We start from the raw sequence: 21,839 nt of genomic DNA, 5'->3' as shown, positions 1-21,839 counted from the left end.
TTGACCAAATATCTAGGTACCATGGCCTGGCCAAGTTGATACATATAGTTAACCTTCACAAGTTAGAGTGGATTTTGTTTCCACAAAAAAAAGAAAACTATAATATCACATCATTTTATATAATCCTCACAATAAACTTGTAGGTTAAGGATTGCAATCCTTATTTTGCAGATGAGGAAACCAGCTTAGGATAATGTTTTGCACTGCACTATGAAGTTAGAAGTAGCTGAAGATGATTTGAAGGCAGAACTTGAGATTCCAAATCCAGTGCTCTTTCAGTTACACCAGCACTGCCAATACATTCCTTTGGGAAGATGAAACTAACCACATGTAAAAATTAAGAGCTAATGCAAGAGCAAGTACTAACCATAAATGCAAAAAGAATGCATGTGTCTATTATATGTCTTTAGCTTGGGTCTAGAGCAGAGTTTTATGGTAAAAGTGGAATTTAGGATGAATATTTCCTTGTGTATACACCAAGGCAAGAAGAAAAAATTCCAGACAAAGGAAATCAAACAGGCAAATACAGGGTGTGGATATAGGCACGAATATGTGAAGACTGGTTAGGTATCTGGGCTGACTAGAGAAGTAGCGAGGGAAGAAATTTGATGCCTAGATGGGAACAGATTCTGGAAACATTAAAATCAATAACATAAGTAAAGCATTACAGGCTGTTGGGCTGAGAAGCATCTTGATGAATGTGGTGGGCAGCTGTTACTCTTATTCTTGTGGCTCCCAGTCTTCATTTCTAGTCCTGGCACACCAACCCCATATTTCTACCTGATCCCAAAACATGTTTTATTAACCACCTCAAATCTCTCATTCCCAGTGTCAACGATTTTTCTCCCAGACAGGCTCTTTCTTAACAGTGGTATTGCTATTTCTTCCAGTCTCCTGAACTACCTCTTTAATGTTTCCCTCTTTTTATCCCCTAGATCTAACATTCAACAAGGCATTATTTCTTCATTTCAATTTTCACTTGAGAACCTGGTAAGATTTAGTGCACTTCCATGTGCCCAGACAAACAATAATAGCTTCCTAACTGATATGTCTGTTTCTAGCATAAAAGAGGGTTGTAGAAAAAATACACTTATGTTCTCAACACAGCTTGTGACTGGCTCTCCAAATTCTAATGGTTATTTACAGCTTAGGTAGTAAAAGGGCCACCTCTGCTCTAAAGATCTGGCATAATTCTTGGAAAGAAGTGAGTGTATTAGATATATTTCCCAACCCCTGCCCCCAGGCAGAATTAATTATTCCCATAGGACTCTAAACTTGCCTAAAAATAGGATATACCACATTGTTTTATAGTCAATTATTTATATGCCTGTCCACACCTAAAGTATAAGTTTTTAATCCAGCACCATACCACTTTTTCGCCATTAAGCACAACCTTCTAACCTGTCATATCAAATTTAGACTTCAATATATATCATTATAATTATTCTGTTACAGTTACTTCTTTCACATCTCTTCCTCCATTTTTCTTGGCAAAACCCCAGCTCTGGTTAAGCTTACCTACCTTCTGCTTCCATACATACACCCAAACAACTGAAATTTGCTGAAGAATAATTTAATATCAGCTAGACTAACAGATCTCACTATAAATATAATCCAGTCACTCAACACAGCATAGCAGTATTTCTGTATTTTCTTATTTTGTTTACCATCCTCCAAACTGTCTCATGCCTTGAACTCTCTCCTAAAACTGCCCACAATCATTCCCCTCCCTCACATTCAGATGATAACCTTACCTTGTACTTAAAATTTAAAAAAAAAAAACAGTAGTTTCTCCTCTTCCCTCCACAGATCTACTGATAAAATTCCAGTTGCACAGATACTTCCTTCCTATAATTATGAATAAACTGTCACTGCTGGAATCCACTAGACACTCTCTTCTTTGCAAGATCTTTGTTCCTGTACTTATTCTTTCTCTGCATCAGCAACTGTCTCTTTTATCCTCTCTCTCAACTCCCTCCCTCCTTCTCACTCTATATCTATCATTTCTTACTTTAAAAATATACTTTCATTGACCCTCCTGCAATTAACACCCCATTTTTTATGCTCTTCATATCGAAAGTTCTGCCTTCCTTTTTCACCTTGCAATCTCCAACTCACTCCAATTAGGCTTCTCCTTATAGCATTCCACAGAGATTGCTCTTGATAAGGTAAACAATGACCTCCATAATGCCAAACCCAATGGACACATCTGTGTTCTTATTTTACTTGACTTCTCAAGAACATTTAATACAACTGATTGCTTCCTGAAATACATTTTGCTCCTAGCCTTAATGAGGGATTATTTTCCTACTCACAGGTCACTCTATCTCAGTCTCTTACTTCTTCCTCCTCCTTAAATCACTCAAATTTTGGAGTGATTTGGGACTCACTGCTGGGTAATGTTTCCTTATCTACACACTCTAAATAGGTTATTTTATCCAGTACCATGGTTTTAAAATATCATCTAGTTAACAACTTGTTCCATATCTATATCTCTAAATCTAGCCTAGTCTTCAAACTCATTTATCTAACTGCCTTTTTAATAGCTGTATTTGGATGTCTTTAATACGTTTCTAAAAGTTGACATTATCGTGATAGAACTCCTTACTCCTACCCTATTCACCCTCACAAACATGCTTCTCTTCCCAGTTTCCCCCATCTTAGTACTAACTTACCATCTAAATAGCTGCGCAAGCCAAAAACCCTGAGAACCCATTCTTGATTCATCTTTATTTCTAAACCCCCATTTAATCCATAAGCAAAATTTATAGACCTTCCTAAATACATACTTCAAGTCTGTTCCCTCCCTGCGTCCTCTCTTGGCCCTCCACACTCCATTTCTACACAACACTCAGTAGAATCTTTTCAAACTGACAACCAGCTTACACTATTCAATGTTTTACCCTTCATCTTCCCTCAAACAGAACAAAATGCAAAACTTCTCCCTGGCTTACCTATACCATTCGTCCCATAACACTCTTCCCATTCATCCCACAACACTCTTCCCCTCAACCATCATGTTTCCTTCACACTTGGCTTCCTTCTGCTCAAACGCAACAAATGTATATCTGTTTTGAAATTATTTTACTGCTGCACCCTCTGATCTGAGTGCTTCCTCCCAGTCTTCACGTGACAAGTTCTTAATGGCTATTCAAGTCTTGTTTCAAAAGTCACCTCCTCAGAGACCCTTTCTCTGCTCATCAGTGTAAAGTAACCAATAAATTACTTCCTATGCAATTACCCTTTTATGATTATTTGCATAGTTCTTTTTTTTTACTGGAGTATAATTGCTTTACAATGGTGTGTTTGTTTCTGCTTCATAACAAAGTGAATCAGTTATACATATACATATGTTCCCATATCTCTTCCCTCTTGCATCTCCCTCCATCCCACCCTCCCTATCCCACCCCTCCAGGCAATCACAAAGCACCGAGCTGATCTCCCTGTGCTAGGCGGCTGCTTCCCACTAGCTATCTATTTTACATTTGGTAGTGTATATATGTCCATGCCACTCTCCCGCTTTGTCACAGCTTACCCTTCCCCCTCGCCATATCCTCAAGTCCATTCTCTAGAAGGTCTGTGTCTTTATTCCTGTCATACCCCTAGGTTCTTCATGACTTTTTTTTTCTTAAATTCCATATATATGTACTAGCATACGGTATTTGTCTTTCTCTTACTTACCTCACTCTGTATGACAGACTCTAGGTCCATCCACCTCATTACAAATAGCTCAATTTCGTTTCTTTTTATGGCTGAGTAATATTCCATTGTATATATGTGCCACATCTCCTTTATCCATTCATCCGATGATGGACACTTAGGTTGTTTCCATCTCCGGGCTATTGTAAATAGAGCTGCAATGAACATTTTGGTACATGACTCTTTTTGAATTTTGGTTTTCTCAGGGTATATGCCCAGTAGTGGGATTGCTGGGTCATATGGTAGTTCTATTTTTAGTTTTTTAAGGAACCTCCATACTGTTCTCCATAGTGGCTGTACCAATTCACATTCCCACCAGCAGTCCAAGAGTGTTCCCTTTTCTCCACACCCTCTCCAGCATTTATTGTTTCTAGATTTTTTTGATGATGGCCATTCTGACTGGTGTGAGATGATATCTCATTGTAGTTTTGATTTGCATTTCTCTAATGATTAATGATGTTGAGCATTCTTTCATGTGTTTGTTGGCACTCTGTATATCTTCTTTGGAGAAATGTCTATTTAGGTCTTCTGCCCATTTTTGGATTGGGTTGTTTGTTTTTTGTTATTGAGCTGCATGACCGGCTTATAAATTTTGGAGATTAATCCTTTGTCAGTTGCTTCATTTGCAAATGTTTTCTCACATTCTGAGAGTTGTCTTTTGGTCTTTTTTATGGTTTCCTTTGCTGTGCAAAAGGTTTGAAGTTTCATTATTTCCCATTTGTTTATTTATGTTTTTATTTCCATTTCTCTAGAAAGTGGGTCAAAAAAGATCTTGCTGTGATTTATGTCATAGAGTGTTCTGCCTATGCTTTCCTCTAAGCGTTTGAGAGTTTATGGCCTTACATTTAGGTCTTTAATCCATTTTGAGCTTATTTTTGTGTATGGTGTTAGGGAGGGATCTAATCTCATGCTTTTACATGTACCTGTCCAGTTTCCCCAGCACCACTTATTGAAGAGGCTGTCTTTCCTCCACTGTACATTCATGCCTCCTTTATCAAAGATAAGGTGACCATATGTGCGTGGGATTATCTCTGGGCTTTCTACCCTGTTCCATTGATCTATATTTCTGTTTTTGTGCCAGTACCATACTGTCTTGATTACCATAGCTTTATAATATAGTCTGAAGTCAGGGAGCCTGATTCCTCCAGCTCCGTTTTTAGTTTTCAAGATTACTTTGGCTATTCGGGGTCTTTTGTGTTTCCATACAAATTGTGAAATTTTTTGTTCTAGTTCTGTGAAAAATGCCAGTGGTAGTTTGATAGGGATTGCATTGAATCTATAGATTGCTTTGGGTATTAGAGTCATTTTCACAATGTTGATTCTTCCAATCCAAGAACATGGTATATCTGTCCATCTATTTCTATCATCTTTTATTTCTTTTATCAGTGTCTTATAATTTTCTGCATACAGGTCTTTTGCCTCCTTAGGTAGGTTTATTCCTAGATATTTTATTCTTTTTGTTGCCATGGTAAATGGGAGTGTTTTCTTGATTTCACTGTCAGATTTTTCATCATTAGTGCCAGAGATTTCTGTGCATTAACTTTGTATCCTGCTACTTTACCAAATTCATTGATTAGCTCTAGTAGTTTTCTGGTAGCATCTTTAGGATTCTCTATGTATCGTATCATGTCATCTGCAAACAGTGACAGCTTTACTTCTTCTTTTCCGATTTGGATTCCTTTTATTTCCTTTTCTTCTCTGATTGCTGTGGCTAAAACGTCCAAAACTATGTTGAATAAGAGTGGTGAGGGTGGGCAACCTTATCTTGTTCCTGATCGTAGTGGAAATGCTTTCAGTTTTTCACCATTGAGGACAATGTAGGCTGTGGGTTTGTCATATATGGGCTTTATTATGTTGAGGAAAGTTCCCTCTCTGCCTGCATTCTGCAGGGTTTTTATCATAAATGGGTGTTGAATTTTGTTGAAAGCTTTCTCTGCATTTATTGAGATGATCATATGGTTTTTCTCCTTCAGTTTGTTAATATGGTGTATCACGTTGATTGATTTGCATATATTGAAGAATCGTTGCATTCCTGGAATAAACCCCACTTGATCATGGTGTATGATCCTTTTAATGTGCTGCTGGATTCTGTTTGCTAGCATTTTTTTGAGGATTTTTGGATCTATGTTCATCAGTGATATTGGCCTGTAGTCTTCTTTCTTTGTTACATCCTTGTCTGGCTTAGGTATCAAGGTGATGGTGGCCTCGTAAAATGAGTTTGCAAGTGATCCTCCCTCTGCTATATTTTGGAAGAGTTTGAGAATGATAGGGTTAGGTCTTCTCTAAATGTTTGATAGAATTTGCCTGTGAAGCCATCTGGTCCTGGGCTTTTGTTTGTTGAAAGATTTTTAGTCACAGTTTCAATTTCAGTGCTTGTGATTGGTCTGTTCATATTTTCTATTTCTTCCTGATTCAGTCTTGGCAGGTTGTGCATTTCTAAGAATTTGTCCATTTCTTCCAGGTTGTCCATTTTATTGGCATAGAGTTGCTTGTAGTAATCTCTCATGATCTTTTGTATTTCTGCAGTGTCAGTTGTTAATTCTCCTTTTTCATTTCTAATTCTATTGATTTGCATCATCTCCCTTTTTTTCTTGATGAGTCTGGCCAATGGTTTATCAATTATGTTTATATTATCAAAGAACCAGCTTTTAGTTGTATTGATCTTTGCTTTCGTTTCCTTCATTTCTTTTTCATTTGTTTCTGATCTGATTTTTATGATTTCTTTCCTTCTGCTGACTTTGGGTTTTTTTGTTCTTCATTCTCTAATTGCTTTAGGTGTAAGGTTAGGTTGTTTATTCGAGATGTTTCCCGTTTCTTAAGGTAAGATTGTATTGCTATAAACTTCCCTCTTAGAACTGCTTTTACTGCATCCCATAGGTTTTGGGTTGTCGTGTCTCCATTGTCATTTGTTTCTAGGTATTTTCTGATTTCCTCTTTGATTTCTTCAGTGATCACTTCGTTATTAAGTAGTGTATTGTTTAGCCTCCATGTGTTTGTATTTGTTACAGATCTTTTCCTGTAATTGATATCTAGTCTCATAGCATTGTGTTCCGAAAGATACTTGATACAATTTCAATTTTCTTAAATTTACCAAGGCTTGATTTGTGACCCAAGATATGAATTATCCTGGAGAATGTTCCATGAGCACTTGAGAAGAAAGTGTATTCTGTGGTTTTTGAATGGAATGTCCTATAAATATCAATTAAGCCCATCTTGTTTAATGTATCATTTAAAGCTTTTGTTTCGATATTTATTTTCATTTTGGATGATCTGTCCATTGGTGAAAGTTTGTTGTTAAAGTCCCCTACTATGAATGTGTTCCTGTTAATTTCCCCTTTTATGGCTGTTAGTATTTGCCTTATGTATTGAGGTGCTCCTATGTTGGGTGCATAAATATTTACAATTGTTATACCTTCTTCTTCGATCGATCCTTTGATCATTATGTAGTGTCCTTATTTGTCTCTTCTAATAGTCTTTATTTTAAAGTCTATTTTGTCTGATATGAGAAATGCTACTCCAGCTTTCTCTTGGTTTCCATTCGCATGGAATATCTTTTTCTATCCCCTTACTTTCAGTCTGTATGTGTCTCTAGGTCTGAAGTGGGTCTGTTGTAGACAGCATATATATGGATCTTGTTTTTATATCCATTCAGCCAATCTGTGTCTTTTGGTGGGAGCATTTATATTTAAGGTAATTATCGATATGTATGTTCCTATTCCCATTTTCTTAATTGTTTTGGGTTTGTTATTGTAGGTCTTTTCCTTCTCTTGTGTTTCTTGCCTAGAGAAGTTCCTTTAGTATTTGTTGTAAAGCTGGTTTGGTGGTGCTGAACTCTCTCAGCTTTTGCTTGTCTGTAAAGGTTTTAATTTCTCCATCAAATCTGAATGAGCTCCTTCCTGGGTCTAGTAATCTTGGTTGTAGGTTTTTCTCCTTCATCACTTTAAATATGTCCTGCCAGTCCCTTCTGGCTTGCAGAGTTTCTTCTGAAGATCAGCTATTAACCTTATGGGGATTTCCTTGTGTGTTTTTTGTTGTTTTTCCCTTGCTGCTTTTAATATGTTTTCTTTGTATTTAATTTTTGACAGTTTGATTAATATGTGTCTTGGCGTGTTTCTCCTTGGGTTTATCCTGTATGGGACTCTTTGTGCTCCTGGACTTATTCTTTTTTCTTTATTCTGCTCTGCAGTAGTTATTTCCACTATTTTATCTTCCAGGTCACTTATCCGTTCTTCTGCCTCATTTATTCTGCTATTGATCCCATCTAGAGTATTTTTCATTTCATTTATTGTGTTGTTCATCATTGTCTGTTTCATCTTTATTTCTTCTAGGTCCTTGTTAACTGCTTCTTGCATTTTCTCCATTCTATTTCCAAGATTTTGGATCATCTTTACTATCATTTTTCTGAATTCTTTTTCAGGTAGACTGCCTATTTCCTCTTCATTTGTTAGGTCTGGTGGGTTTTTATCTTGCTCCTTCAACTGCTGTGTGTTTTTCTGTCTTCTCATTTTGCTTATCTTACTGTGTTTAGGGTCTCCTTTTTGCAGGCTGCTGGTTCGTAGTTCCCGTTGCTCTTGGTGTCTGTCCCCAGTGGCTAAGGTTGGTTCAGTGGGTTGTGTAGGCTTCCTGGTGGAGGGGAATAGTGTCTGTGTGCTGGTGGATGAGGCTGGATCTTATCTTTCTGGTGGGAAGGTCCACGTCTGTTGGTGTGTTTTGGGGTGTCTGTGGACTTATGATGATTTTAGGCAGCCTCTCTGCTAATGGGTGCATTGTGTTCCTGTCTTGCTAGTTGTTTGGCATAAGGTGTCCAGCACTGTAGCTTGCTGACTGTTGAGTGAAGGGCTGCTGGTGTTGAGATGGAGATCTCTGGGAGATTTTCACCATTTGATATTATGTGGAACTGGGAAGTCTCTTGTCGACCAGTGTCCTGAAGTTGGCTCTCCCACCTCAGAGACACAGCACTGACTCCTGGCTGCAGCACCAGGAGCCTTTCATCCACACGGCTCAGAATAAAAGGGATAAAAAGTAGAAAGAAAGAATTGGTAGAAGGAAGGAAGGAAGGAAGAAAGAAAGGAAGGAAGGAAGGAAGGAAGGAAGGAAGGAAGAAAGAAAGAAAGAAAGAAAGAAAGAAAGAAAGAAAGAAAGAAAGAAAGAAAAAAAGAAAGAAAGAAAAGAGGGAGGAAGGAAGGAAGGAACGAGGGAAGGAAGCAAAGGAAGAAAGAAAGAAACAAGATAAAGTAAAAACAAAGTAATATAAATTAAAATAAAGTTATTAAAATAAAAAATAATTATTAAGAACATAAAATTAAAAAAACAAACAAACAAACAAACAAAAATAATGGACGGATAGAACCCTAGGACAGATGGTGGAATCAGAGCTCTACAGACAAAATCTCATACAGAAGCATACACATACACACTCACAAAAAGAGGAGAAGGGGAAAAAATCATAAATCTTGCTCTCAAAGTCCACCTCCTCAATTTGGGATGATTTGTTGTCTAAAGGAGGGAAGGAAGGAAAGAAAGAAAGAAAGAAAGCAGATAAAGTAAAATAAAATAAAGTAAGATAAAATAAAATAAAGTTATTAAAATGAAAAGTAATTAAGAAAAAAAAAAAACACGGACAGATAGAACCCTAGGACAAATGGTAGAAGCAAAGCTATACAGACAAAATCTCACACAGAAGCATACACATACACACTCACAAAAAGAGGAGAAGGGGAAAAAATCATAAATCTTGCTCTCAAAGTCTGCCTCCTCACTTTGGGATGATTCGTTGTCTATTCATGTATTCCACAGATGCAGGGTACATCAAGTTGATTGTGGAGATTTAATCCACAGCTTCTGAGGCTGCTGGGAGAGATTTCCCTTTCTCCTCTTTGTTCTCACAGCTCCCAGGGTTCAGCTTTGGATTTGGCCTTGCCTCTGCGTGTAGGTCGCCAGAGGGTGTCTTTTCTTCACTCAGACAGGACAGGGTTAAAGGTGCAGCTGCTTCGGGGACTCTGGCTCACTCTGGCCAGGGGGAGAGAGGGGCATGGAGTGCGGGGTGAGCCTGTGGCCGCAGAGGCTGACAGAATGTTGCACCAGGCTGAGGCGCGCCGTGTGTTCTCCCAGGGAAGTTGTCCCTGGATCCTGGGACCCTGGCAGTGGCGGGCTGCACAGGCTTCCCAGAAGGGGGGTGTGGATAGTGACCTGTGCTCGCACACAGGCTTCTTGGTGGCAGCAGCAACATTTCTAGCATCTTATGCCCGTCTCTGGGGTCCGCGCTTTTAGCCGCCGCTCGCCCCCGTCTCTGGAGCTCCTTTAAGCAGCGCTCTTAATCCCTTCTCCTCGTGCACCAGGAAACAAAGAGGGAAGAAAAAGTCTCTTGCCTCTTTGGCAGGTCCAGACTTTTCCCCGGACTCTCTCCAGGTTAGCCGTGGTGCGCTAACCCCCTGCAGGCTGTGTTTGCACCACCAACCCCAGTCCTCTCCCTGCGCTCCAACCGAAGCCTAAGCCTCAAATCCCAGCCCCGCCCATCCCAGCGGGTGAGCAGACAAGCCTCTCGGACTGGTGAGTGCCGGTCGGCACCGAACCTCTGTGCCAGGATCTCTCCGCTTTGCCCTCCGCACCCCCGTTGCTGTGCTCTCCTCCGCGGTTCCGAAGCTCCCCCCTCTGCCACCCACAGTCTCCGCCCGTGAAGGGGCTTCCTAATGTGTGGAAACCTTTCCTCTTTCACAGCTCCCTCCCCGAGATGCAGGTCCCGTCCCTATTCTTTTGTCTCTGTTTATTCTTTTTTCTTTTGCCCTACCCAGGTACGTGGGGAGTTTCTTGCCTTTTGGGAGGTCTGAGGTCTTCTGCCAGCGTTCAGTAGGTGTTCTGTAGGAGTTGTTCCACATGTAGATGTATTTCTGGTGTATCTGTGGGGAGGAAGGTGATCTCTGCGTCTTACTCCTCCACCATCTTCCTGGAAGCCTCCTGCATAGTTTTTTACATCTGATTTTTCTTATTTAATAATTCATCTATCCATTCATTCATTCTTTCATTTTTGTATTGTCCCCGTACTAGAATGTAACCTTAATGGGAGTTTATTTCATATCTGGCCTATTCCCTGCTGTATCCCTATTGCCCAGTAAAGTGATCAGTGTATTATAAGAATTCAATAATGGAGGTGAATGAATGAATAATGAGATCTATGGTAGTCATTGGTGCTCATGACAGAATTAAACTTCTTGGATCTTTGTAGTTGGATGTGGCCATATAACTAGTTTTTGCCAAACAGTTGTGAGCAGTAGTAGTACGTGTCCCTTCTGGGTCAGAACATTTAATGTCAGTGCAAAAGCCTATGTGAATATTTGGGTAATCTGTCAGCCTGTCTGGGAGTGAGGACAATGATGACATAGGAACAGAGCTTCCAACCATCTCACAGTAGACAGATACCGTGAGCAAGAAGTAATCTTTTGTTGCTCTAAGTTACTGAGAGCTTGAGCTTTATGTTACATTGAATAATTTAGGTTGTCCTGATAAATAAAAGAGCTACCTTTGTATCTTCATCAATAAGCTCAGTGTAAGCATGCTATATACAACAGGGGGTAGGGGCGCTGACCCTCCTCACAGTTGAAACTTTGCCTATAACTTTATATTCTGCCCTCCTTACCTATGGTTCCACATCCCCAGATTCAACCAACTATGGATTGTGTAGTACTGTGTACTATTTAGGGAAAACAAGCTGTGTATAAGTGAAACTGCACAGTTCAAATCCATGTTGTGTGCAGTTTGTATGTATATATATATTTTTTTTTTCTTCAGCCTGTTTCTTTATATGTACATTTGGAGAAATAACCCTAATTTTTCAGGGTATTTGCTAGGAGCAATGTAAACCAAGCTAACATTTGTTAAGCACTTAACATGTGCCACACAGAGTGCTAGGTAAGCTCTTGGTAGGTAAGTATCTTGTTTATTTCTCACAACAGCCTTTTGAGGTCTGTTCTATTACTCTGTCCATTTTACAGGTTAAGAAACTGAGGTACAGAGAGATTAGTTAACTTGCCTAAGATCACACAGTTAGTAAGTGGTAGAGTTGGGAGGTGGGAATCTAAACTTAAGCAATTTGTCTCAAAAGCCTGTGATTTAACAAAAGATTAAAATCTATAAAGCAGGTTCCACATTGCCTGGCACACATTAGTTTTTCAATTGGTAACTATAATTTAACAGTGCATTGAATTTATAAAAAACTACACAAATACAAAGTGTTTTTTTTGTTGTTGTTATCTTAAAGGCTTTGTCTTTTTCTCATCACTTAGCAAAAATTGCCTAAAAAGCTGTGTTTGTAGGAGAAGGGAGTGAGGTTGATTATTTACCTGGTTACTTTGATCATGGTAGACGACCACATTTGACAGTTTTGGCTCCAGTTGATTTATTTTAGGAGACCTAGTAAAAACTTTAAATATGGGTCTTTTTAGGAAATCAATCAGTGTACATGCAGTATATAAGTATGTACTAACTTCTCAGAAGTATATTGAGCATTGTGGGATCAAGTTGGAATTAAAACTTGAGAACAAGTAAAATTACTAAAGGACACTACAGGTCTGCATTTTTAAATATCATTTGATATAGATAGACAGTAAATCTCATGAAAGTTTAGAGAAGAGAGATCACTGGATTCCCCTATTAGAAGTTTCATATGGATGTTTCTAACTTTACACAGTTGTATCACAATTAAATTAATGTAGAAATCAATAAACCTTTAAAGGAATTCTACTTGATCACTAAAAAGGTTCTAAATAAAATCCTTCATGATGTAAATTAAAATCCAGTTTTTAGACAAACATAATAGAGACTTGAAAAACATCTGTAAGAATAGGGTATAGCTTTATATACATCAGTTTTTATTTGCATGAGGAGTAACTATAACTTTTAATATGCATATTTCATTCAACATAAATTCTAAATGTTAAAACATACATATTATTGATCACAGATTTCCTAGTATGATCAGATAAATGTCTGGAAAAGATGAAATAAATTTAGGAAATTCTCTCATGGAAAAGGAACTCTGTGATGACATAATGTTGAGTATTTAGCAACGTGAATATATTGAAATTGAATTGGACAAAGATCACTCCTGCTGTTGAGCCATATGGAAGACCCTTAAGGAAGGAATTGCTGCTGGTGGTGTTTATCTTAACTGCAGAAACCCGACTGTGCTATACATATTAACATTGACTTTTGAAAACATGGTTGCTAAATTTCAAACGAAAGTAGGATACTTGCTTGCTAGAATTTTATCATTTTTTTAATTATGGAAGGCTGTCATATGTATAAATTTTTGAGAAGCTAGATGAAAATTTGAGTGAACTTGAAATCAGTCTCCCATTTTTTTACAAGTGAACTGCATTGGAACAGGCAACACAAGATTAGGCTTAAGACATGAGGTTACAGATGAAGGTGCAGATGAGCAAAAACCATAAAGCACACAAAGGAGGAAAGGGAAATGAAAGAAAGAAGAAAAATGGCTGGAATAAATGTCACAGTTGATATTAATCATTCTTATATGTCTTAATTTGATTACTCAGGAATGTTCAAATCACTGTACCACTTTCTCAAACTTGAAAAAAATGTGCATGATTTTTGCTAGGGTTTCGGGGGTTAATTTTCAGCATCTCAGAGAACAGGTCTTCCTCTCCCACCTTTTCTTCCCGTAATACTTTGTATGACTCATTCGCCAGTTCAAGAGTGCTGTGAAAATACTGTTTATGCATATGGAAAGCTGGTGTGAAACTTTAAAAATAGAAAACTATTTCAAGAGTCAAAACATCTGTAAAGTGTAAAGTCTCCTTTGGAATTTCTTAAAATGGTGGCAGAGAAAGGATTTAACTAAAAATGTTAAGTACAGATTGAAGGCTAAAGTAGTTAATGTAATAAGTGTAATATTGTAATTATTGATATAATATTGAATAAGGTCTATTGGTCAAGACAGGGGACCCTGACTACAGAAACAAAGGTACTAGATATCTCATAAATATATGGAGATGATGGGGCCCTGGGTAGATGGCTCTTTCAATCCAGGCTGTAGCCATCATTACATAAGAAATAAATTTTTAAAAAATGTTTGAACAAGGAACTACCTGTGTCCCTACTCTACCGCTCAGCTTATGAACCCAGTAAATTTCATTGATTATCCCTGCCATACATGAAAAACTCCATTCTTTATCAACCTAAACAAGCTAAGAACCAGGAGAGAGATTTGTTGCTTATTTCCATTGGGTAAACAGAGATAGAAAGAAAAAGAAACAATAGAACACTTATACAGAAAACAAAGCTTTGTTCTTCGTTTGTCCCTACCTAGATATAATTGACTTTTAGGGAGAAAGTTAATAGATGTTAATTACAATTTTTTTTTTTTTTTGGTACGCAGGCTCCTCACTGCTGTGACCTCTTCCATTGTGGAGCACAGGCTCTGGACGTGCAGGCTCAGCGGCCATGGCTCACTGGCCCAGCTGCTCTGCGGCATGTGGGATCTTCCCGGACTGGGGCACAAACCCATGTCCCCTGCATCGGCAGGTGGACTCTCAACCACTGTGCCACCAGGGAAGCCCTAGAGTTTTAAATTCAAATACAAGACCAAAACTTTTAAAAGAAGAAATGCTTTAGGCTGCCCTAGGCTACTTAAGACCTTGTAGTGCATTTCTCTGGAGAGCCAATGATCTATTTCTGATAATTGAGGAAAATCAATGTACTGGTTACATAATCATATGAGTAAGATTGATTTCTTATGATGACACAGCACTTAAGTAAATGGTATGAGGTCCCTCAAATAAAGTTCTATGTGAGACTTAGCCCCCAGACTCTGGTCCTCAGTAGCATCCCTGTCTGAATGAACTATCTCTCCACAAGCAGGCAGCTTTCCATCAATTACGAGTGCTCTGAAAGAAGAAAATACAAGGTCTAGGCCAAACCTTTCATTTCCCATGGGAAATTTCCTCAGTGAAAGTAGAACTGGTTGATGATTGTTTATGTCTAAATATCACTTGTGCCTGGAAACACTGTAGAAAATTCCATTACAGCAAGCCCATTATAGCAATATAAGTCTACCTCAGGATACAAAAAAGGAAAATCTAAAGCAACCTAACTTATACTATAAAAAAAAAAGAACTATAAAAAGAAGAGCAAGCAAAACGCAAAGTTAGTAGAAGGAAAGAAATCATAAAGATCAGTGCAGAAATAAATGAAATAGAGGCAAAAAAAGAGAAAACTTCAATGAAACTAAGAGCTGATTCTTTGAAAAGATAAGAATTGATAAACCTTTAGCCAGATTCATCAAGAAGAAAAGACGGCTCATATCAATGAAATCAGAAATGAAAAAGGAGAGGTTACAACTGACATCACAGAAATACAAAGGATCATAAAAGATTACAATAAAAAATTATATGCCAATAAAGTGGACAACCAAGAAAAAAATGAACAAATTCCTAGAAATGTACAATCTCTCAAGACTGAACTAAGAAGAAATTGAAAATAGGAACAGACCAATTACCAGTAATGAAATTAAATCAATAATTTAAAAGCCTCCCAACAAACAAAAGTCCAGGACCAGATAGCTTCATAGGTAAATTCTGCCAAACATTTAGAGAAGAGTTAACACCTATTCTTCTTATACTATTCCAAAAAAAATTGCAGATGAAGGAACACTTCATCACTGGTGAATGTGCAAAAATCCTCAACAAAATACTAGCAAACAGAATTCAATAATACCTTAAAAGGATCATACACCATGATCAAGTGAGATTTATCCTAGGAGTGCAAGGATGCTTCAATATCTGCAAATCAATCAGTGTGATACACCACATTAACAAACTGAAGAATAAAAATCATATGAACATCACAAGAGATGCAGAAAAACCTTTTGACAAAATTCAACATTCATTTATGATAAAAACACTTAATAAAGTGAGCATAAAGAAAACATACCTCAACATGATTAGGGCCATTTATGACAAGCTCACAGTTAACACTACACTCAATGGTGAAACACTGAAAGCATTTCCGCTAAGATCAGGAACAAGATAAGGGTGCCCACTCTTGCAATCAGACAATAAAAAGAAATAAAAGGAATTCATATTGGAAGGGAAGAAGTAAAACTGTCACTGTTTGCAGATGACATGATACTATACACAGAATATCCTAAAGTCACTACCAAAAAACTACTAGAGGGCTTCCCTGGTGGTGCAGTGGTTGAGAGTCCGCCTGCCAATGCAGGGGACACGGGTTCGTGCCCCAGTCCGGGAAGATCCCACATGCTGCGGAGCGGCTGGGCCCGTGAGCCCTGGCCGCTGAGCCTGCGCGTCCGGAGCCTGTGTTCCACAACAGGAGAGGCCACAGAGGTGAGAGGCCCACGTACCACAAAAAAAAAAAAAAAAAAAAATACTAGAGCTCATCAATAAATTCAATAAAGTTGCAGGATACAAAATTAATATGCATAAATCTGTTGCATTTCTATGCACTAACAGTGAACTATCAGAAAGAGAAATTAAGGAAACAATATTATTTACAGTCTTATCAAAAAGAATAGAATACCTAGGAAGAAATCTAACTAAGGAGGTAAAAGACCTGTTCTCAGAAAAATGTAAGGCACTCATGAAAGAAATTGAAGACAACATAAACAGATGGAAAGATATACTGTGATCATGGACTGGAAGAATTAATATTACTAAAATGACCATAGTACCCAAGGCAATCTATAGATTCAATGCAAGCCCTATAAAAATGCCAATGGCATTTGTCACAGAAGTAGAACAAATCATTCTAAAATATGTATGGAACTAGAAAAGATCCTGAATATCCAAAACAATCTTGAGAAAAAAGAGTAAAGCTGGAGGTATCATGCGTCCTGATTTCAAACCATACTAGAAAGCTCAGTAACCAAAACAATATGGTACTGGCACAAAAAGAGACACACAGATCAATGAAACAGTAGAGAGCTCAGAAATGAACCTATATTTGTATGGGAAGTTAATCCGCAGCAAAGAAGGCAAGAATGTACAATGAGGAAAAGACAGCCCCTTCAAAAACAGTGTTAGGAAACTAGACAGCTATATGTAAAAGAACCAAACTAGACTACTCTCTCACACTGTACACAAAGATAAATTTTAAATGGATTAAAGACTTAAATGTAAGGCCTGATATCATAAAACTTCTAGAATAAAACATAGGCATTGCACTCTTTGACATTGGTCTTAGTAATATTTTTTTAGATATGTCACATCAGGCAAGGGAAACAAAAGCAAAGAAAAACAAATGGCACTACATCAAGCTGAAAAGATTTTGCACAGCAAGGGAACCTATCAAAAAAATGAAATGACCACCTACTGAATGGGGGAGATATTTTCAAATGATACACCTAATGAGGGATTAATATCCAAAATACACAAAGAACTCAAAAACTCAACAGCAAAAAAACAATAACTAAATTAAAAAATGGGCAGAATATCCAAATAGACCATGCAATCTAAACATTATCAGTCACTATCTTCATATCACCTTTTGTTTCTTATTTACTATTACATCTCCACAATATTGCCAGTCCCATGATGGGATGGGTACTCAGTAAACATAAATTGAATGAATGATGGTGCTTGGTTCGTGTGCATGTACAAGAGCTCAATTGATATTTTCATAAGCAAAGAAATTTTTTTTTACTTTTTTAAGTTTAAAATTTTTATTTATTTATGGAAATATAGTTGATTTACAATATTGTGTTTCAGGTGTACAGCAAAGTGATTTGGTTATACATACACGTATGCATATATTCTTTTTTCTATTCTTTTCCATTATAGGTTATTATAAGATATTGAATATAGTTCCCTGTGCTATACAGTAAATCCTTGTTGTTTATATATAGCAGCATACATCTGTTAATCCCATACTCCCAATTTACCCCTCCCCACACCCTTCCCCTTTGGTAACCACAAGTTTTTTTTCTAAGTCTGTGAGTCTGTTTCTGTTTTCTAAATAAGTTCATTCATATTGCTTTTTAGATTTCACATATAAGTGATATCATATAATATTCATTTTTCTCTGTCTGACTTCACTTAGTATGATTTCTAGGTCCATCTATGCTGCTGCAAATTTCTCTCTTTTTGAAGTTTCCTTTAACAGGATCAAAGTTAATTACTTAATGTATTCTATTTCTCTATGGGCATGAAAATAGGAGAAAGAAAAGGCAAATAATTCCACAAATGCTTCTCAGCAGTTTTTTTTCCATTCATCATTTTCATTTTAGATCTTTTGTTTCAGCTCTTTTTTTTTTTCAGATAAAGACAAGCTGTCAAGTATATGAGTGTTTGATAACACTGTCTCTCATTTGGATTGCTTTAAGGCCAATTAAAAGGAAACAACAACTGTCAGATTTCATTTCCCAAAGTAACAGGTCATAGTTCTATGTTGTTTTATGGTGTATACAGTTGAATAAATATACATATTTTTGTTTTAAAACTAATGTCTGGAAAACATGTTTTCTAAAGACCATTATGCTTACTATGAATTATGCCAATATTTTAACTAAATTTACCATAGAAATTGAATAGGAACTTGCTTTTAAATGTTAGGGTTTCTGCTAATATGCAAACAGGTTTTCCACAACAAGGTTAACTTTAGGTCACATTGTTTGAAAAGCAGACAACACAATTTTAGCTCTTTTATGATTCAGTTTGGCATTACCAGCAAGAAACCCAACCCCCCCACTGAGCATTTGCTATCTACCGCCTCAGCACTCACAGTCCAATGAGGCTCTCTGCTGAAATGTTCTACATCTACTTTCTTTTGCCTCTCACCACTCTTGCTCTTCTTTACCTTGGGATATTATTTTGGAAGATTCAATACGATGTATTCTCTAAGCTTCTTGAGAGACTCAAATGCAAATATATACATATATATATAGAGAGAGACACTGTATTTTAAATCTGATAAAAAATCTGATACTTCTGTTTTACATTTATTTCTTTATCATGATTAATAATGGTATTTTACTTTTCAAAGTTAAAAAAAAAGAACTTTACCAAATTTACAAAGATAGCAAGGAAAATGTTTATTTATTCCAAAATGTGTTGATAGATATATTAAGGGATTATAAGGCACTGAGTGCTGTGGGGAGTACAGATGTGAATTTTATATGGTTTCCTCATGTTGTTTTCCATATGGTTTATTACTTATTATATAAAGAAATGATATGTAAATAATTAACTATAATATAAAATAAAGTAATCTGATTTCTTTTGCATCTTTCCAGATGCAGTTGAATGTGAATGAATACAATCGCAGAATCATATAGAGAGATTTCTCTTTTAAATCTCAGCTGGGCACAGAGTAGTGCCCCATGAAATAATCTGCTTCTGTGATAAGCTTACTTTCCCACTTTCAGAGACAATTCTTTTATAAATCCTCTTTCCTCCAGTCTTCAGGTCTACTTTCTGCACTTCTCATACTGGAACTAGCACTTCATTGACAAGATAGAAGTTATTAGATTCTAGATCTCTCACATTCCCTCTACAAAATCTATGCTTTACTGGCATGTGCAACTTTTCTTTGCTTCATAGTAGAATTAAAGACTTCTTTCCTCCTAGCTAATGCTGGTACCTCCTTATCCTCTGGGTCTAATTCTTAGAGTCTTTTTGAATACTGTGCTGCCTTGATTCCTCCTTCCCCCTTACATCATTGATCTTCCCCTTGACTGGATCATTCCTATTAATGGATGTATTCTTCCATATTAAAAAGAGAAATCTCCCTCAACACCACATTGTCCACTAACTTCTGCCAATTTTTCAGTTTTCCTCTACAGTTAAACTGAATTTTTTCTTCATTTTCTGACTTTCAATTCATAATTCTACCTGTTAGAATCTTGCATCCACTCCCAACATTCCCTGTCCAATGTCCTAGTCAGAGTTCCAGATGATTTACATATGGCCAAAATTACTGAATACTTTTCCATGTTTTCTTAGCCTCTCAGCAGAATTAGACAGTAGTTAACAGTCACTCCTTCTTCTACAAAACGAAACTCTTCTTTCTTCTTACCTTACTGGTCCTTTCAGAGTCCTCTTCTTTCCTCTCCTCTCTACATATCTCCCTGTGTGTTTGCCTCTATTCTCATGGCTTTTTAAATTATTTACATTCTATCAATTCCTATATTTATAATTCCAGCCTTGACTCTCCCATCTGAGATGCCAACTCTTACCCAGTTGCCTTCCCGTTCCATCAATTTGGATCTCTAATAGACATTTCAAGCTTAATAGGGCCTTAAATGATTTCTTGATTTTTACCATAAAATGTTTTCTTTCCTAGCCTTCCTCATTTGGCCCAAGCCAAAAAAAAAATACAATTATGTTTGATTCCTCCTATTTATTCATGTCCATCTCCAAATCACAAATAAAACCAGTTTATTCTACTTCCAAACTATATATACAATATGCCTACTTCTCTCCTTTTCCATTGATTTTACTCTGGTCCAAGTTATCATTGTCTCTTCCTTAGACCATTGCAACCAGCCTCACACCTGCTCTACTTCTGCTGTAAAGCCCTTCTGCAGAACAGGGAGAATTATGTTCTTCTGATCTTACTTGTATAGTTCCTCTCCCCCAACACAGAATGTTGGTGGAAAGGAAAGAATCATTAGAAGGGGATTTCAAAGATACTTAAAATTTTGGTGCTGGAAAGTTAGAAAAAAAATTTTTTTTTCCAGAACAACAGAGCAGCATTAACAAAGACATGGAAATGAATAAGCATAAGAAGGTACTTACAGATGAGTGAGTAATTCTATTTGGTTATATCAGAGAGCACATTAGAATAAGTACTAGGTAATAAGGTCAGGGTTGGAACCAGATGGAGATCCTCTGATTTGCTAGGTATTTGGAATTTGTTAAGATTTTTGTTTTTTTTTTTTTTTTTTTTGCAGTACGCGGGCCTCTCACTGTTGTGGCCTCTCCTGTTGCGGAGCACAGGCTCCGGACGCGCAGGCTCAGCGGCCGTGTCTCACGGGCCCAGTCGCTCCGCGGCATATGGGATCTTCCAGGACCGGGGTGCGAACCCGTGTCCCCTGCATCGGCAGGCGGACTCTCAAACACTGCGCCACCAGGGAAGCCTTAGGTATTTGGAATTTGATTGGTAATTTCATTTTATGCTCATTATTGAAAAATAAATGAAGCCAATTTTCTGTTTGTGATTGACAAGCAAATATAATAATGTAAAATGCATGGAGAGTATGTATTTAAAGTGATAAGCCAGTCAAATGAACTTGTCACGCCTCTAGTATGTGTCTTTATCTCATAAATCATTGCACTGGCTTTTGCTTTTGAAATTAGTAGATGGCAAAAATGAGAGTAGATGTCTGTTTCACCCATTTTTTAAAGAGGAAGAAAATCAAATTTCTAACTGGCACAATTAAAAATCCACTGCCAGCCTGCTTCCCATGCAATTTTTTGTTTGTGAAATTCTTCTCCTTTTGATTAGAAATTTTATGGTGGAGGCTATATCCTACATTTTATACACTTTTAATAAATAAATATACAAATAACCTTTCAAATAACCTTTCAGTGATGCAAAACTCAACATCTTGCTTTAGGGCTCAGATGCCTGCTCAGTTTTCAAAAGTGATTATGTACTATGTTGCACTCTTGCCCAGTCCACAGTGTCTAGAAGGACAGAGAGAAGTCTAGAAGTGAGAGAAGTGCAAATGTCTCCCAAATTGGACTCAGAAGTTTACTCTCAGCATTGCTCCTAGGGCTTATGCCCAACGTATATCACTATTGACCACCATCACCCCTATTCTTCAGATTTCAAAGATTTTGGAAAAGGGAAAGTCATTTCACCTTAAAATAAATATTGGGACTAATTAATTAAGGCAGACATTCTGAATTGAACACCAGGGCATCTGTGATTGTTGTGTAAGAATGTGTGATGTAAATATATTGTAAATGAGTAACTGAGTTAGGCATCAAGTCAATTCACAACGTTTCGGTCATTAGTGCTTTGGGCAGTAAAGCAATTAACACTTTGGAGGTCTGGGGCCAAGAGGTGTCCTTTGGGAGACAGGCAATCAGTCAGCCTGTGAGTCTGCTCAATAATTCAAGGATTCCAATTAAACATTTCAAGAAAGTCAATTTAACTTCAAATAA

The sequence above is a fragment of the Lipotes vexillifer genome, unplaced genomic scaffold, assembly GCF_000442215.2.
Source record: "Lipotes vexillifer unplaced genomic scaffold, Lipotes_vexillifer_v1.1 scaffold990, whole genome shotgun sequence".
NCBI lineage: Eukaryota > Metazoa > Chordata > Mammalia > Artiodactyla > Lipotidae > Lipotes > Lipotes vexillifer.
This window is presented reverse-complemented; position numbering follows the sequence as displayed.